Source organism: Mus musculus, chromosome 6, assembly GCF_000001635.26.
Source record: "Mus musculus strain C57BL/6J chromosome 6, GRCm38.p6 C57BL/6J".
Taxonomy (NCBI): domain Eukaryota; kingdom Metazoa; phylum Chordata; class Mammalia; order Rodentia; family Muridae; genus Mus; species Mus musculus.
The window spans coordinates 99,092,583-99,109,898 of record NC_000072.6 but is presented as its reverse complement, the minus strand read 5'-3'; the positions used below and the strand labels follow the sequence as shown (position 1 = coordinate 99,109,898).

The window sequence follows — 17,316 nt, the reverse complement described above, 5'->3', positions numbered from 1 at the left end:
AAGTACGTTAGTGTTTCCTTTCAGCATATCCAAACTGTCAGGCTCACTGCTCTTGTGTTTGGGGGCTGTTAGTAAGTGATGTGAGGGTCTGGCAAGCACAAGCAGTATGATGTCATAGTAAATGAAATTGCTTTTCACTGAGTCTGATGGGCAGGTGGTGTATACAGCATGTATACACTGGACAGAAAAGAGCATCCTTTCTCTGGTGTGATGGAGCAAGATGCCCTGAGATTTCTTCATACTGCTGCAGTTAACATGCAGTTTGAGGTGTGTGAATTGCCCGTTCGTGGTGAAGCAGGCCTTTAGTCCTAGCACTGGGGAGGCAGAGGCAGGCAGATCTCTGGGAGTTCAGTGCCAGCCGGGCTACATAGTGAGTTCCAGGACCACAAGGGCTTTGTAGAGACCTTGTTTCAAAAAGAAAAAATAATCTCAGAATTCGTGAGTTATCTTTGATAAGTTCCTACTTCATATTTTTAGATGACTGTAGACTACAAGTTACTGAACTGAGGGAAAGGCAGACATCAGATTCAGGGATCTACCTATACCTCTCCTACTTTGAAATAAAGTGAAATTATAGGGCCATCTCTGACCGGAGCTGTGGCTCACTGTTTTCATCAGTTTGTATGGTTATAGTATGCCCCTAAAAGGAATAAGTGTTAGAATCCTTATTATAAGTCAGTTTTTTACATATTACCGAGTACCACCTTCCAAATTTCTTTGAAGACAACTTTTTGGGTTGGGTTGGGCTGAGCCATAATAAAAGTAAAAAAAGCACAGCAGGAACATGTACATGGTTTACCCAGGGCCCAAGGCATCTTTTAAGAGGCACCACATATGTTTGAAACCACTAACTTCTCACTACAGCCGTAACAGGTGTTGTCAGAGCATCGTCTCCTCTCCCTACTTCATGTGTGAGGAAAGCAGCGCCGAGTAGAGCACTCCCTTGCCTGCCTGCAGGGAAGATGGGCAGCATGGTCACCATCTCCCACCTACCTTCTCCTTTCCCAGGGAAATATCTTTTCCTACCCTGTGCGTGGGCTGTGGAAAACATCAAGAAGGGTTTATAGTGTCCTTTCTTTTCTGTAGCCAGAGATGATTTTGAATTTGTGCCTTGATCATTATTAGCATAGGTAATTAGAATAATTGGAAGAGGATGCTCATTATCCAGTGGCTCCTGAAGGAAATAGCACAAAATAAAACCCTATGCGGGGGGCTGGGAGAGAGCTCCGTTGGGAGGGTACTCGCCCAGCATGCATGAAACGCTGGGCTCATCCTTGGCACTGTGCCAACCAAAGTTGATGGCACATGCTTGTAATCCCAGCACTTTAGAGGTGGAGTCAGGAGGAGCAAGGTCAGCTTTGGCTACATAGTAGCTTATGAGGCCAGCCCAGGCTACATGAGAGGCTACCTCAAACTCACAAAAACAAAATAACCCACATGGATTCTAAATTGCACCTACCAGAATGTCTTCACCTACCTCTTCTCCTAAGATGCTACTCACCAAAAACATTTCTGTTGCTCCAGTCTTACAGATGAGGGGAGTAAGGTGGGGGGTGGGGTGGGGGGTGGGGTGGGGAGAGGGGGCTAGAGACTGGCCTGGGCTGCAACATTTTTCTGATACTTTAATGTGTGTCCTTGTTGCTACATTCTATATTGCCACCAATATGGCAACTTGAACATGTCCTTGGTAGGTTGTGCTTGTGTAGGTCCGGAAGGCTGTGTGCTTAGGAGATCAGCAGACATAGGTGAAGGTCTTCGCTGGCTTGGGTTCTTGCTGAAGATTGTTTGGTGCGGAGGTATGGACTTCATGGTTGAAGGTTCTGATTCCCTTGCCGATCGTGAACCTGATCCAAGGCTGTACCCATCTTTAGAGTCTCCTATCATCTCTTGCCCCATGACCAGCTAGCTCATCACAAAGAAGCCAGTGACAGTGTATCCGATCTTTCTTGCACTTCTGATCTCTGACATCTTCCATCTCTGATCTCCAAATGCCAGTTAAAAGGGTTCACGTGATGCTGAGGGCCCCTTCAGATAAGCTCCTATCTCACGGCCTGCTGATCATGGCCTTGTTTACAGCCTCTGATTCCCTCAGCATCAACACCGCTATAGTGACTGATGAACTTCCTGGGAAGGGGTGGCAATCTGTCCTGGAGGTCTGAATGTGCACCTAGGCTCATCTTAGAATTCTGCCTACCCTGTTACATGGTGACTTGAACAAAGGTAAAGACAGAAACAAGAGCTAGCCTGAACTAGTTATGTTTCCATAGTAAATATGTAAATGCTTTGATAATTTTAGGAAGTGTTTCGGTTTCCGCCATCAAGATGTGTTTTGCACTTACTAGACCGTTTAATAATATGCATATTTGTGACCTGTGTATGTCTGTGTGTTCTAAGAGAACAAGACGTTGTATTAGTTGACTGGAGAGTGGTATATCACTAACTGTTCAGTAAGTGTCTCTTTTCTTTGTTATCTCTGTTCCAGCTCCCGGGACCTTCCCTCTGCTTCTTTTCTTGTCTGGTTCCTTCTCTGCTCTATCTTAACTATCACCTGCTCATAGATGAGTTCCCAGATGACTTAATGCCATTAGGGTAAAATCCAGGCAGTGGTTCAAGTTGTTCTTGGATTGTGGTTCTCTTATCTTTCTTAGTAGCAGGTCTCTGCCTGCATCTTAGCTCTCACTCCAGCTGGACTGTGTGGGGTGTCAGGAAAGGGAGGTTCAGCTCTGTCCCTTCTCATCGCAAAGGCCCATGCTCCGCTCGCAGTAGACACGAAGCCTTCTGTGATTGATGACGTGTGAATTCAGAGGGCTCCAGTGCCGGAGAATGGTTAATGTTACCGTGTGCTGCTAGAATCTGAAGCTAAGGCACTCAGGAGGTCATTGCTAAAGCAGTTGCTGTTTGACAAGAACCTGGTTGACAATCATAAAACACTCAGAGATGGAGACTCTGCAGATGGACGTTGAGGGGAGCAGTGTCTACATTGTACTACAGAACTTGGGGTGCCCCCAGGAAGGAGGCAGGTGGTGAGCCTAAGTATCTTGGGTTGGCCCATGGTTCATAGCACTAATTCTACTTTTTTTTTTCCTTCAAGAAAGGGTATTATTCTCTAGCCCAGGCTATCCTTCAACTCACCAAGTTGGCCTTGAACTTGCTGTCCTCCCACCTGGGCCTTTCAAGTGCTAGGATGACAGGTACTTTTTATTCAGAGTTTTCAGTGCCCTACCTCAGACACCCTGTCTCCTTCCATTCATGGTTTGTTTCTTGAGGAAGCCATAGCAAAGACCCACAGAAAAGCTGTGGAGAGCTCTGGAGCCCACCATCTTAGTACCCTTAGCTGAACCTGAACACAGTACCACCCTCTGGGAAGTAAGCATTCAAACCCATGAGCCCAGCCAGACCCTGATTTCCTCTGAAAACTGGAGAGATGATTCCCACCGTGCAGGCTAGGAGGATAGTGAACACAAATTCTTGATGCATTCTTGAGCCTAAAAGATACTCTTAACATGATGATTAAACTGAACTCTCTTAAGAATGGCTCTGCACATCTGGAATGGGGTGCAGATATTCATTTTAACAGCAGATCGTTTTAAAGTCTGCAGTAGATGATAAGATTGCTAGAAACACTCTGCTCTAGCTCCTAGCACCTTCCTTCCGCTGCGTTTTGATGCTCTGTTTAATTGATTTTTCCCTCCTTATAAGTTAAATAGGGACTGCCTATGTTCACATCTTTTGTAGATAAGCACATTTCACAATGACACAACGTGGAGCAAAGCTTATCTGACTTTCTTTATGATTCAGAAGGCACTTTGGAACCTGTAAGGCCTCTGGGTTTTTACTAGGAACTCCAGTTAGCATTTTATTGTAGCTGTTCAGCAGCATTGGTTTTTAGCCAGCTTGGAAAGCAACCTCTCTACCTCTCTTCCTTTTCCCATTCAGTATAACACGTGCTCTAAAAATAGTCAGGTTCAGTAATTCCAGACCAGCTCGCTTCTGCCAGACCCCAACACACTTGGTCAACATCACTGGGTTGTAGACCTGCATGCCCTGGCCAGTGATGGAGAGGACTTGAACTAGCAGATGTAGCAGCACCATGATGCTGAAGACCAGTCCTCAGGGATTGCCATTGCTTTTAAAGGATTAGAATTTGTTCCAGTGTGGTCAGGCCGGGAGCTGGCTGAGACCACCATTCTTCCATAGAAGAATGGTGGAATTGACCACCGAGGTTACCTTCTCCCATTTTTTTTTTTAATTCCAACACTCTGGGCCAGTGGTTCTCAACCTTCCTAATGCTGAGACCCCTTAATACAGTTCTTCATGTGGTGGTGACCTCCAGCTGTTATATTACTTTCCATGCTACTTTATGACTTCAATTTTGCTGCTGTACATATCTGACATGTGGGATATCTGATGTGTCACCTCTGGAAAGGGTTGTTTGACCAGTCACAACTCACCAGTTGAAAAACCACTGCTTTAAAGGGACACAATCAGTGCATTCATTCTCACGACAGGTTGGACATTCTTAGCAAATCTGATGTGGCAAGAATGGAGGGAACTTTGGGTGTAAATATCTGTTGTGGGTGTCATTCCCACACAGGGCACTATGTTACTACTGTTGCCTTTCTTCTGCTGGCCTTTTACTTCTCAGAGTGTGATTTAGAGAAACCTGCAGTGCCGGTTGTTACCGTAGCCTAGAGTGAGAGCCCAGTCTGGGATGAATCCTGTCCATGCGCCTTCCATACCACAGGACCTATGAGACTGATGTTCCCCCAGTCATCTGAAGGATGGGGACCATCTACATGGTCTGCTACAGAGCACTCCATACACCCAGTTTCTCCTCTAAACTGGAGCTGGCTACTGCTCAGCTCGAAAGGAAATGTCTGGTGCATGGGAAATAAATTTAAACCATGAGCAAATGCTTGCATTCTTATTTTTATTTGAACCAAAATTAATATTCAAAGTTGGAATGCCGTTTTCAGAGATGCTGGCATTATTTGGTTAGATTTTGAGGTGAAGTATATGAAAGTGATTATAGATAATAAATACCTTTTTTAAGAAATACTTATTGCAGAGGCAGTTTTTCCACTGTTAATGAGGGCAATTTGACTTGGTTGAGGGATTGCAGTTCTTAAGAATTAATGCAGTAATCCAATTCAAAGATTTAAAGAGATCTCAGATTTTTCACAGGTCGCGTGCTAGCGAATGTGCTGCTATCCGATAGCAGCTAATGGGCTTGAACGCCAGCCTGTCATTTACTGTTTCTCTCCGCGCAGCAGCTTTGCCCTTGGTAGGGAGTGTACTTTCTCCAGGCAGGTTATTTAGAAGTGTGGTGTATTTGTAACACTTTGGAGAGAGTATTCTATTACCCAAAGCCTCTAATGACTATGAAAACTGGGGGTTATCTTTCTTAATTACATGTTTGAAACCAAATTGCTGAAGGTCTGATGAATACTGGGCTCAGAGGAGCTGCCTCCTTGCCTTCATTTTCCTATGAGGTCCTTTTATTTTATTATTTATTTGATATATTTTTTAAAAAAACTAATTCATGTATCATTGTATTCACGCGTGTGGGTTAATTTTCACGAATGCAAAGGTTGCAGGCGTTATGGGCCTAGCTTTGCATTTTTGATAACAGTGTATTTATTAACAGCTAACTGAGTTCTGTGAAGGCTTATTTGTAAAGGATGGTGCAAAATGCCCCTAGTTCCTGATCCTATTATGTTCTGAAATCTCAAGAATTCCATTTGAAGGCAATTAGAAGCATTCAAGTCTCCCCAAGTGTGTTGTTCCCTGCTGTTCTGCGAGCACAAGGACCTTTGTTCTTTAATTAGAGAGAGGACTAGAGCTCATTAATTGTTGTTTCATGCAGTATTGGCTCCAACAAGAGGCAACAATGCATTGCAAGGTAAAGTCCACCTGTACCAGGGTGGCTCTCCGAGTTCACCAGGCTGTGAAAAGATAAATGGGGTCTCTGACAGGCTCTGCCTCTGACCTGAACTTTTCTCAAGTACCTAGCTGGCTGTTTATCAATCTTGAGAACAAAATGTCTTTTAGATGCCAGGAGGCATCCCAGCTTCTGTAGAAATCTAGAACTTGACTTTTGTTGAAAGCCTATCTTCTTCCAGAAAGCAAGCCAGCTAGGATCTCTTTGCAGCTCCTTAGTACGTCTGTGAACACTGCCTAGAAGCCTTAGAGCCCACTGAGTATGGGTGCATTGTTAAGAAACTTCACAGAAACAGTTACTGCAATGATTTGTAGACCAATTTTTACTGCTACCATAGCCAGAGGGTGTACAAACGAAATCAGAAGGCCTATGCTGCAGCAGTTACAACAGAGGCTTCCAGTTCCCACAGAAGCAGGCGTGTCTTCTGTATCCAGGAAACCCCCACCTCTAGACTGATCCCCAGTGCACATGACTGATGAATATCAAGGTTGCAGGGAAGAAGAAAGATGAGCAACTTTATCTCCGCAAAAACATCTCAAGACATCATTGAATGGATAAGGTTTTTCTGGGACTGGGCTAGGATGGACTGTTGGGGATGTCTTGAAATAAAAGGCTATGGAGAATCGGATATGGGGGCATGAAATTGGGCAGGGGAGCGGTGAGTTTCATGTTCCTTTTCATTCTCCCTGAGAAGGGGTCATGTGTCTGTCAGGTGGCTAACTCCAGAAGGACTCGGGATCCTGGGCTTTGGTGAGGTCTCCTCTATCAAGCCCCTTAACAATTCTCCTATCAGTGTTTGCTCTCTCCTTCCATCTTTGCTGAAGCATGAATTACTTGTGGAGCCATAAAGCTCATGGAAGACATTGTTAACAAGAGGGCTTTGCTTCATAAAAGAAACAGGGACCAGGGAACTGGAGGCCTGGCATCCCAGAAAAGGTGAATATCGAAACCAAAATCTCTCCCCCAGATTCCCTACCTGTTAAGGAGGCACATCTAACTTGCTATGTATGGGGTTTTTTGTTTTTTTTTTTTTTCCACCAGCAATTTTTTTTAATGTTGTATTTCTGGGGGAAAGAAAAATAGATTTTAAAATGTAAAAACCTGTTCTTCAATTGAGTATGCAAAAATCTCATTGCAGTATTTATTCCAAACCTGCTCTCATAATGTTCAGTCAAGGAGAAAACAGCGAAAAACAGTTGTTGATGGACTTAGCTCAGAACTGGATTAAATAAGCATTAGTCTACTGGAGCTGATTACAGGAATATGAAAATGTGGTATCTTAATGGTACATATTTTTATGTGGCAGCTCAGTTGCCTTTCATTTTGCAGCTAATATGTCTATTCTTATGAGTCATTTACTTCCTTAATTACCTTTTGCAGGCAAGGCACCATGGTATATTAATGTGAATGATTTTTACTGCCAGTTTATCATACAATGCCCCAGAAGTTGAAAGGCGTAATTGACTTGGAAGAACAGCTCGTGAAGGAAACAATATTTAGTTGACAGTTTTCCTTGTACTCTCTGTTGACGTTTATGAGTTTACACTATGCTAAAGGAGTCATAAACACAATTTTCTTTCAATAACAGCAAAGGGTAGCTTCTAAAATACATTTGTGGAAAACACATTTGTTCATTTCTTGAATAATGGGAAAATAACACATTTCCAGTGATAAGACCTCTCCGATTGCCAATTGAATTAAACCTTTGAAGGTATATTTATAACCTGTCTCCCAGCATTAGAAGAGACTAGGATTCGGTGGGGGATTGAATCGGCTTAATGAATATTTAAATTATACACAGATTTGGGTAAGTCATATTTAAATCTAGGTGTTTGGGGTGAGACTGAGCAGCCCTGCCAGCTTCCTGAATAAAGGGGAGGCGGGAAGAGAGCTTGGGAATTGGGAATTGTCTGGAAGATTCTTCTCTCTGAAGGGAAAGAAAGTCTGTCACTACATTTTGGGAAAATACAAGAAGGCACAATGGGGGCAACTCCTTATAAGGTCTGGACTTTGAACAGTTAAAATAAGCCTCCGGTAGCTTTCCCTAGCTCTGCAGCCTGCAAGGATGGCTTCTCCTGAACTCCTCTTGGCAGGTTCCGCCTTCAGCCTGCTTCTGCAGCCCCCCCCCCCCCCCCCCACACACACACACACACACACACCGGGGCCTGTGCAGACTCTAGTTTTGGCACATCGGTTCAGAGGGAGTTAAACTTTGTCAGGGTTTTCTGGATTGTTTGCAGTTCAGTCCTGTGCAACATAATGAAAGTTTTCTAGCCATCTGTTGTTGAGCTGGCGGTGAGCAAGGCCAGTATATCCAAACAAAGTCCTGGCCGCTGTAAACTGAACCTGTCAGCTTAGCATAGCTCTGCTGACCCTTCCAGCTCACAGGGCAGCCCTTGGTACCAGGCACTCACTGCTGAGAGCTTTCAAAGGGGAACTATTTTGGGGGTAGGCAGCGGGGCCTGTTTACTTTCCCCTCTGTGTACCTCTCGCTGGCTCGGACTAGTTTATACTTAGTGTTTAAATGGACACTTCTCCTCCCTCCGTTTTCAGAGGAAGGACTGACTTCTTGCCAAGGGATTTCACTTTTAGGAAAGGGTGTAAATGTTGATAAATACGTGTGAGGCGGTGATGCTTCAAAGGGATATTTTATGCAAGTATTTTGGTTTCATTAGTTTGTCTCCAATGTTTGAGGAACAAATCACCCAGGCAAAGAAACTCCTGCATTTATCACACAGCTTATAGCATTTAAAACTGTTTATGGCTTTGAAAGGACTTCTTACTCCTTTTTTTGTTTTTGTTTTTGTTTTTTTGTTGTTGTTGTTGTTGTTGTTGTTTTGTTTCCTTCTGAAATTTGTATTTCATCGTCCTGAGTTAATGCCCAACATTACTTGGCTAAGCAGAACGTACACAATGCTCCCTGCTCTATGGAAGAACAACCTCCTTGTTTGTACTCATTTATTTACAGTGTATATCTTTTGCCTCAAATTACGTAGCTTAACCTTAAAACCTTTGTGTAATTTTCTGGCACCTTTTCCCTTCTGCAGCAGTGAACTATTCTTGACTGTATATGAACTATCCTTATACCCATGGATCCCGTTTGTAAGCATGTATATGTATATTTGGACATGGATACCTGTATATGTACACACGGCAATGACTTACATAGCTATGTGTATATCTATTGCATGTATAAAGACTATTCAGTCATCTTTATAAACCGGTTCCTACTTGACCTTTGTGGCTTAGTGACTATGACATACACTTACTTCCTGTCATGCACTGATTCTTTTTGTGACTTCCATTAGAAGTCAGCCATGGGGAGCTGTCACCAAACCTCGGTGTCCATTTCAAGCCATTAAAACATCCAGGGAATGTGGCCACCACTGTTGAATGGCCACTCCGAAGGACTTCTTAGTTCCTATTAACGAGAAGCAGATCCCAAGGTCACATGGCAAAAGGAGAGGCAGCAAAGAGATGCACACTCATACAAAGCACCTGTGTAAAGGGGCCGAGACTCTACAGTCAAAGAATGTGCAAGAGACCGGAAGTCATAAGTGGGGGTGAGGCACACTTAAGCCCTCCCTTCTAAGACAGTGGAGTGTTACACTAGTGAACAAATATGCAATTTAAAATTTAAAATGAATGTGCTTATTTAAAAATACCATGGAATTCTTATCTGTTTAGAAGGTAACTGACATGTAAAGTGCTCTTTCTGTTTTTATTTTCCTAAGTGTAGTGTTTTGGGTGGAAATGTCAGGAATTGGATAGTAACCTTGGTGTTTAGGATACTGCCTTTTGGAACATGACGTTGTATTTGGTTGTGTGTCCTTATTATTATTTTTTTAGAGGAGGCCTGCTTTAAGAGGTCATCTATTAGCTGTGTTCTTGCTGTCTTAAACTCAGCCCTTCTGTCTATTAAAATCAAACCACTATGTAAACATTCCAGTGTTGTTCTTAGTCTCCACAATGGCCACGGGGATCGGGTTTCACCTGCCTGCACATCTTCAAGCAATTAAAGCAATTAGTGAAGCCATTTCACATTCAAAGACTCAAGGTCTATGGTGACATTCAAGTCCAGCAGAAGTCTGAAAGGGGGAAAGGACAGGCCTGAAGCGTGGCTACCATTCCATGGCCCTGAGCAGACAATCTCTCTGCTAAAAATGGTAGCTCTTTAATGGTGTTATTATGAGGTTTTTAAATGACATCTCAAAAGTTGTTTACATCAAAAAAGCCCAACAGTCATTTAATTATACTAATGAAGGCCTTCTTACTTGGCAGATTTTTTTTTAAAGACCTTTAATATCCAAAGAAATGGAATGTTACTTCTTGCATCAAAGTGGAGGCAATTGCATTCTTTGTGAAGGAAAAATGTATTTTCTAATCTATAAGGGAAATGCATTTCACTTTTATGGCAAACGTCCCTTGTTTGGGGGTAAATTACAATCATGTGGAATATCAAAGTCTTAAAGTTTGGGGAGAAAATGTTGGAAGCAGCTTCTTCGTCCTTTTGTTGTTGGTGTCAGGGAATAGCAGAGGAAACTGGCTTGTCCGAGCTAGTGCAATTTAAAGCAAAGGTTCAGCCCTGAATATATGACATTCCATGGAATGGGGCAGAGGTGACCTGAGAAAAACAGCTTAGACTCTGGAATGGAATGTGCTGTTTGTTTTTTTGTTTGCTTGTTGTCTTGGGAATGTAAGCGAAATCGTTTTAGTGTAACCTGGAAACTATGTCCACAACATGTCATGCTGCTTTGAATGAAGAATTTGTTTTGACAAAATAAATATAAACATGTTTTGACTTAAAGGGGATTCTTGTTGTAAAAGTAGGAAAATATTTACAAACAGTGTGAATGTATAACGTGTTTTGACTGTGAGCAAAACAGAAAAATATTTATGTTAAAAAATGTGCAAAATATTTACCCCAAAGTCAAACACATGGCAAGCCTGATATACCATGTGTTGACACACCCAAAGAGTTTAAAAACTGAACCTGGACAGTGGCCCCTAGGATTGTACTGCCATGCTCCCAAGACATGCCATCTAGAACTCTGGGCCTATCCTGTTGCAAAGGGACTTTGAGACTGACCCCTGTGTGTTAGGGTTAGGGGCTAGGGGTTAGGGTCAGGTTGGGCGCCATTGCTGAATTCACACATGCCTACCAGTGCTAGCCACTGGCCAATGTTCTCAAGTGCTTTCTGGAATTTCCAACAGTGTCATCCTCCTGGCTATAGTTCAAGGAACCTCTTGGATCACCCTCACCATACAGGATTCCCTAGCAAAAGCCTGAAGCATTTCCTCCTCAAGGGTCTCTATCCAGCTCTTTGAGATGATAAGACTACCGTAATCTTTATAATAGCACAGTTTCATAGGGAATGTTTTTATGAGTACAGTTATCACAGTTTGAAAGGCAGATCTTATGTGGCTATTCTAACTGCTGAGGGAGGGCCTCACAGTCTACCAGCCTTGCTCCTCATAGTTTGTCTTCACAGTTCTATCTCGGTTATCCAGGAATCCTGTTGGTACAAGGCAAACTGTAAACTCATTACAGCTTGGAAAATTGTGTTGTGCATTTTTAAACACATATTTTATTGTTGCTTACTATGGACAGCAGGGAGAGGGAGGCAGCAATAATAAAAAATCCTAGCATCTTATGAAAAAGTGAATCTCACTTCTTCAGTCCCAGAAGAAACAATTCCAAAAGAAGCGCAGGGTAAATTGTGTAGAATTCTGTTGTCCTTTAATCGGGCTGGTTCTGCCATTTCCCCTTCAGTGTTTATTAATAAACAACTCAAGCACAGAACTGTTCAAAGATGTCCTTTTCTGTTGTTATAGGCATTGACTTTAAAACGAAATATCATTTTAAGAAAAATGTACGCCTTTAAGAAAAAGTCCTTTAAAATTTTTTATGCCCATGAAGTAGTCCTTGCAATAATCTCTTTAAGAAACTGGCTGAGATGGCATCACAGCTCCTAGGGGTGAAACAGTGACACATCTCTGGGACTGAAGGAATCTGACCATGTGCATGACTGTAGGTGGGGCTCTTGCAGTCAGTTCCTTGCCTCGGCATCTTAGAGTGATAGTCCCATCCCAAGTTGGCTTATACAGGAGCCTTCTGAATGCCCACCTCCCCTGGGCCAGCCTGGGTGCTCTCCTCTGCTACTTCTGGGAACAGAAAGAGCCTGGCAGTGCGGTATAGCATGGGGAAGCCTGGGCATGTGCCTTCCTTTCTCCCCTGCCCCTTGAAGCACATTGTTAGCAAATCCTTTGTAACCTCTGCAAATGGACCAGCCCGGTTAGAGAAGAAACTCTGCTTTGGACGCTCCACCCTCATGCAGGGAAGAGGCAGGCTTGGAGGCTCAAGAGGGAGGTGAGGCAGAAAACCCAGATTCATCCCATTCCCCCATTCCGCACCCCCTTCCCCTCATCCCGTTTCTGTGATCTGCCTTTTGAACTGTTTTTGTGGCTGATCAGTTCCACCTAATATGTCTCTTGATTTCTGCTATTGTAATACTCGGGCGACATGCTGTTCTCTTCATTTCTGTAAGCTTTAGATGCTTCTGCCTGTCATATCCTGGCGGTTTATCTTCAGCGTCTGGATTTGCTTTCAGACTTGAATGTCTATCAAGCTGCCATTGCTTTGAATGTGACATCAAAAGAAGATGAATTCCAGTAAAGAAAAAAAAAATTTTTTTTTCCTTCTATGAAGAAAAGATCGGGGCCTATGTAAACACCTCCCTGACAGCTCCCAATGAGTTATTTTAGCCGAGTATTAGCACCTGCCTGACAGGCAGGCCGGCGTTCCATGCTTAATAACAAGTCAGATGCTTCTGTGGCAGGGGGACTCAGCCCCAAGAGCAATACATTTTAGGAAGGAAGCCTTCCGCTGCTATCTCCTTGTTTCCAATTGAATATGGCTGTTCGACTCTTCCTCCCAGTCTTCAAGCTGACCTGCTACACCTCCCGTGGTTCACTTTTTTTTTTTTTTTTTTTTTTTAATGGTACCTGTCAGGTTCTACTGGTGACTGAAGACAGGACCTTGATAATCAGTTTAGGACAGGGTAAGGAAGTGGGCAACTGGGTGCCGTACGGTACCCAGTAGTTTCCCTGATAGCAGAGGAGAAGAAAGACAATCAAACCAGAGAGCATCAAACCTAGGATGCTGGATGATGTGAGCTTTAAAAGTGTATGTGACCAAAGTCCTCTAAGGTCGCAAGATCTGGATTCATTCTCTCTCTCTCTCTCTCTCTCTCTCTCTCTCTCTCTCTCTCTCTCATACTGTCTATGTAAATGTCACCACAAAAATATCTCAAGAGCAGGTTTCCTGAAGGCCTGTTGGTGTGTACTTGCCTGCGTGCAGGAGCTGTGTTTGGCTAGGGTTTGGTCTACAGGGCACACCGTGTGTGCTGTGTCCCTGCTTGCTACCCTGGAGTGAGTTAGGTGTGTTGAACATTAATAGATTTCTTTAAGTGCTCTCTGCAACTTTGAAAATTACCTGCAAGCTCCAACTGATCTTCCAGCTTTGAAAGTGAAGAATTACTTGAGGAATTCTTGTGGTTTCCTTGTCATTGAGTGAGAGGCCAGGCAGCTACTGTGGAGACGAACCTCCCCGAGGTTGCCTACAAAGGGCAGTGTTCCAGTGTGTTCTCTCCTCGAGTGTGCTTCAGCGCTCAGCACTTCCTGTTTATTCAAACATCTCTTTTACCACTCGGCAAACCCCCGCTTCACAGAAACAGCCAGAGCCCATCCACAGCAAGACGGAACTGCAAAGGCACACGGTACAGATTCACTCCCTCCAACTCTTCGTTTTCTCTGTAAGTGTCCTGGTGGGGGCAGGGGAAAGAACATTTTCAATGGGCTAAATAAACTTTTAAGCTCGGATCTTTGCTTGGGCAGACAAGCTGTAAAGGGGAAAATGAGATGCTTCAACTTGTTTACTGTGTTTCCTTCCCGAGCTCCTCTCTCCATCTAGGCTTTTTTTTTTTTTTTCCGTCATCTTTTTCTTCCTTTTTTTTTTCCCCCATAGAGATCTGAGAGGAGGGAATCCTGCTAACTCCTTGTTAATTCTCTCTTGATTTCACATGTGGCCTTGGCTCTGAGCAGGAAGAATCAGCCAGTGTTGCCAGACACTTCCACGGGCTGAACGTAGCCTGTAACTTTCCCTCTGCGTGCCTGTATGTGCCGCCCGCTTCTTTTCTTCCTGTTATGCTATCTCAAGTTCTGAGAGAGTGTGGGGACAGTGCCTGTGACACTCTGCAGAGTTGTTCTCGGGGGTTGACATCATGACACCGTCATCACGGGCGAGTCGGTCTTGATAATATTTGTACCAATTTCATGCCAATAAAAGTCAGACTGCCGAAACACGCACGGTCATTATCTCATTCATATTACTATTGTTTAATCGGAGAAGGCTGCAAAGGGAGAGAGACAGCCTGCCTTGCTTCCAGCAGTGGCTGTTAACTTTGATATTGGACCCTCTTCTGACCATTTTCACTGTGGGTAATTGGGGTGGCAGCAAGCTCCGGCACTGGGGTTGGCAGAGCCATGTTACTCTAGGGCTCTTCAGGAGAAATGACTTTCAAACACATGGTATGAGCTTTTTAAAAATGGTTCCACCTTTTCCTGCCCTGGTCCACCCTCTGGCCTCTCTTCCCTCCCTCTCCACCCCTCTCCCCCTGTTCTTCAGCTTCACTGTAATTGGCAAGCCAGGTGCTATTTTTTTTTTTTTAAGCTATGTACTGATGAGGGAATAGACAGGAAGTAGAAAATTGGCTCTTTTGATCTTAAGAGAATTGCTATTATTCTGAACTTGGTTAGTCCTCAGACTAAATATCCATAAACTTCAATGTTTTCAACAGTATCTGTTAATAGAGAAAGAAATAGAATTTTCATACTTGTCCAGACCATCTAATAGGAGAAACAGCCACACAAATAAACAAGTCTTGGTTTCTGTGTGTACTGCTGTGTCTGAGATGGCTGTTTTTAATGTCCAGAAGTTGTTCTGCTTTGCGAGGGGGAGAGGGGCGCTGTTTGTGACTGCCTTAAGGACAATTTGTTTAACAGTAGGAGTAATTGTGGGGAAGATGGAAAGAGTGAGCTGGGCTATTTACTCAGATGGTGGAGTAGGTGTGGGGGCCGAGCAGCAGTGTGGGAACAGTGGGCCGCTCAGCCTGCTATCTCAGCCTGCTTGATGACCGGCGCATTTCCCAGCTCGCTGGTTCTGTTTTTTCTGGATGGCATGTTTGATTATTTATCAGAAGGGAAGGGAGGCGGTGAGGCAAATAAACATGTGACCAACGTCTGTTTTGTTTTCCACTCTGAAAGCCATGCCCTTTACCAGATACACAGAAAATAATAAATGCATTGTTTTAGCATAAAAGGAAATTATACATGTCTATTTTTTTTTAAAAAAAAGACAACTGAGTTAACCCTTTAGGCTCAGGAGCTTGCTCTCTCTTTCCTTCCTTCTGTCTGTCTGTCTGTCTGTCTGTCTTTTAAATTTCCTTCTGATACTTTGTCATGCTTTGTAATAAGAATGACTCTATTGCTTTGTATGGATACAGTTTCTCGGGATGATTTGTTCAGTGGTTTGTAGATGCCTTCTTCAGTGGCATCAGACTACCACACTGGGATATGTTGTGGCTCACTTTAATAGGAACCCTCCCATAGTAATAATGAATAGCTGTTAGAGTTGTGTCGAAGGCAAACATATTTATTTATTTATCTGTCAGTATTTGCATACTCTGTCTGGTACTGGGGATTGAACCCAGGGCCTCATCTACATTGCTCCTCTAGCTGTATTTCATCCATACCCTGTTTGGGAGAGGGGTTCAATCCCAACCCTGAACAGCTCAGCTAAAGACACATGCATCTTCAGTGTCTGCGGCTAGTGAAGAAGAGAGTTTAATGCCAGCCAGTCGTTGGCTCCTCCCTGAAGGCTGTCACATGCTGTGAGACAAAAGGTCTACTAGGGCCTCTGTGTCCATCAAAAGTTCCTTTTAGGGCTGGAAATAGTTGGGCACTTGCCTAGCATATGTAAGGCTCAAAGTAGAATCCCTAACACTGCCAAATGGTGTGTGTGTGTGTGTGTGTGTGTGTGTGTGTGTGTGTGTGTGTGAGAGAGAGAGAGAGAGAGAGAGAGAGAGAGAGAGAGATTATGCTATATAATACTAGTCTCTGCAATCATATAATATTTTCCACAGTTTTAAAGATTGTTATATTCTTCCAAGTACTCCAGAGTCCAAGAGAAAGTCCCAAGCCTAAATCCAGTGTAGATTTAAAACAAGCCTGCTAATATTCTCTTTGTATTTTATTCTCTCAGTTTTCAAGTGGGGTTGGCCTGGTGGCCTGTGGACATTCTCTGGGCATAGGTACACCTGCCAGCACCTTCTGTAGAAAAGGAGGCAGGGTTCTCAAAGATCCACCCTCACTCAGACTCATCCTGTAACCGAGATGTGCATGGTCCTAACCTGGTGACTGGCCCAGGCAGAGGCAGCCCTGTAAATCACAGCTGAAATCTGTGTGTTTGCCTATACTGTTTGGGAATGTGAACGGAAAGTATGCACACAGAGGGATTCCCTCTTCATTGCCTATATAAGGGAAGAGTGCAGCCAAGTTCAGATACAGCATGGCTTCCACTTGGCTGGCCCTGCCTTGAGCTTGGGAGCGGTGGGGAGCTTTGCTTCTGGGAACCAGTAACTCGTTTGCCTCCCCCCTTGTCATCTTGGGTACTCCACAAAGGTCGTTGGGTTGGATAATCATACTTTGTAGTTCTACAGAGCCCTTTGTCTGTAGAAATCAAAGTGCCTGACTAATGTGAACTTGTTGATACTCGGAACACCCTTGGGACATCAGTTGGCTGAAGGTGATCCCACTTTTGAGGTGGGAAAAACGTCCTGTTGTTAAAATAGTTTACAGTTCCCGGGTGTGTCTGTGTGAGTGCCTAGACTGGACCTGCCCATGGATGACTGGGAGAGTAGGAGAAACATTTTTCCCCCTTCAGACAGGCTACTTCTGACTACAGATCACCTCATGAGAAAATGTTCTGGCTTGAAAAAAACTGGCCCACAAAGTATAGCTAATTTGTGATGGGATGGGAACAGACAATAAGGCCAGGTCCTGCTAAATTCTCGTCTATTTATGGTCAGAGTTGGAGTGCAATTTTTTAATTTTTAATAGTCAATATAGCTGAAAATCTTAAACTAAGAATGTTATTGGAGACTTAACCAAGAAAAAAAATCAAGTTGGTGTGTTTGTGGAGAGACACAAGCCTGTTAGCTATGCAAAGTTGTAATTTGTTATGTGTTTTCGTTTCTTTGTGGCTGAAAGATCTGAACCCCTTTCATTCACCCTGGATGTTCTGAGTGACTGAAGCC

At 43.6% G+C, this 17,316-nt stretch overlaps 1 protein-coding gene and 1 non-coding gene across 31 annotated transcripts in view; both read left to right on the top strand.

The window, feature by feature from the left end:
- Foxp1 (forkhead box P1) overlaps positions 1-17,316 on the top strand; it is a 597,405-nt gene that overhangs the window by 412,848 nt on the left and 167,241 nt on the right. For 2 of the 30 annotated variants that reach the window (XM_030255069.1, XM_030255070.1), the window contains exon 1: positions 13,227-13,755. The exons of 26 other annotated variants lie outside the window; for them this stretch is intronic. The gene's annotated coding sequence lies outside the window, so the exon portion shown is untranslated. Of the gene's footprint in view, positions 1-12,128; positions 12,312-12,915; positions 13,756-17,316 lie in introns of those variants that run through there. 2 more of the 30 variants (XM_030255068.1, XM_017321305.2) reach the window with 2 other exon arrangements.
- On the top strand, positions 1,583-12,230 carry Gm19665. The gene has a single exon (XR_140771.3). It is a non-coding gene; the product is annotated as a predicted gene, 19665 (transcript).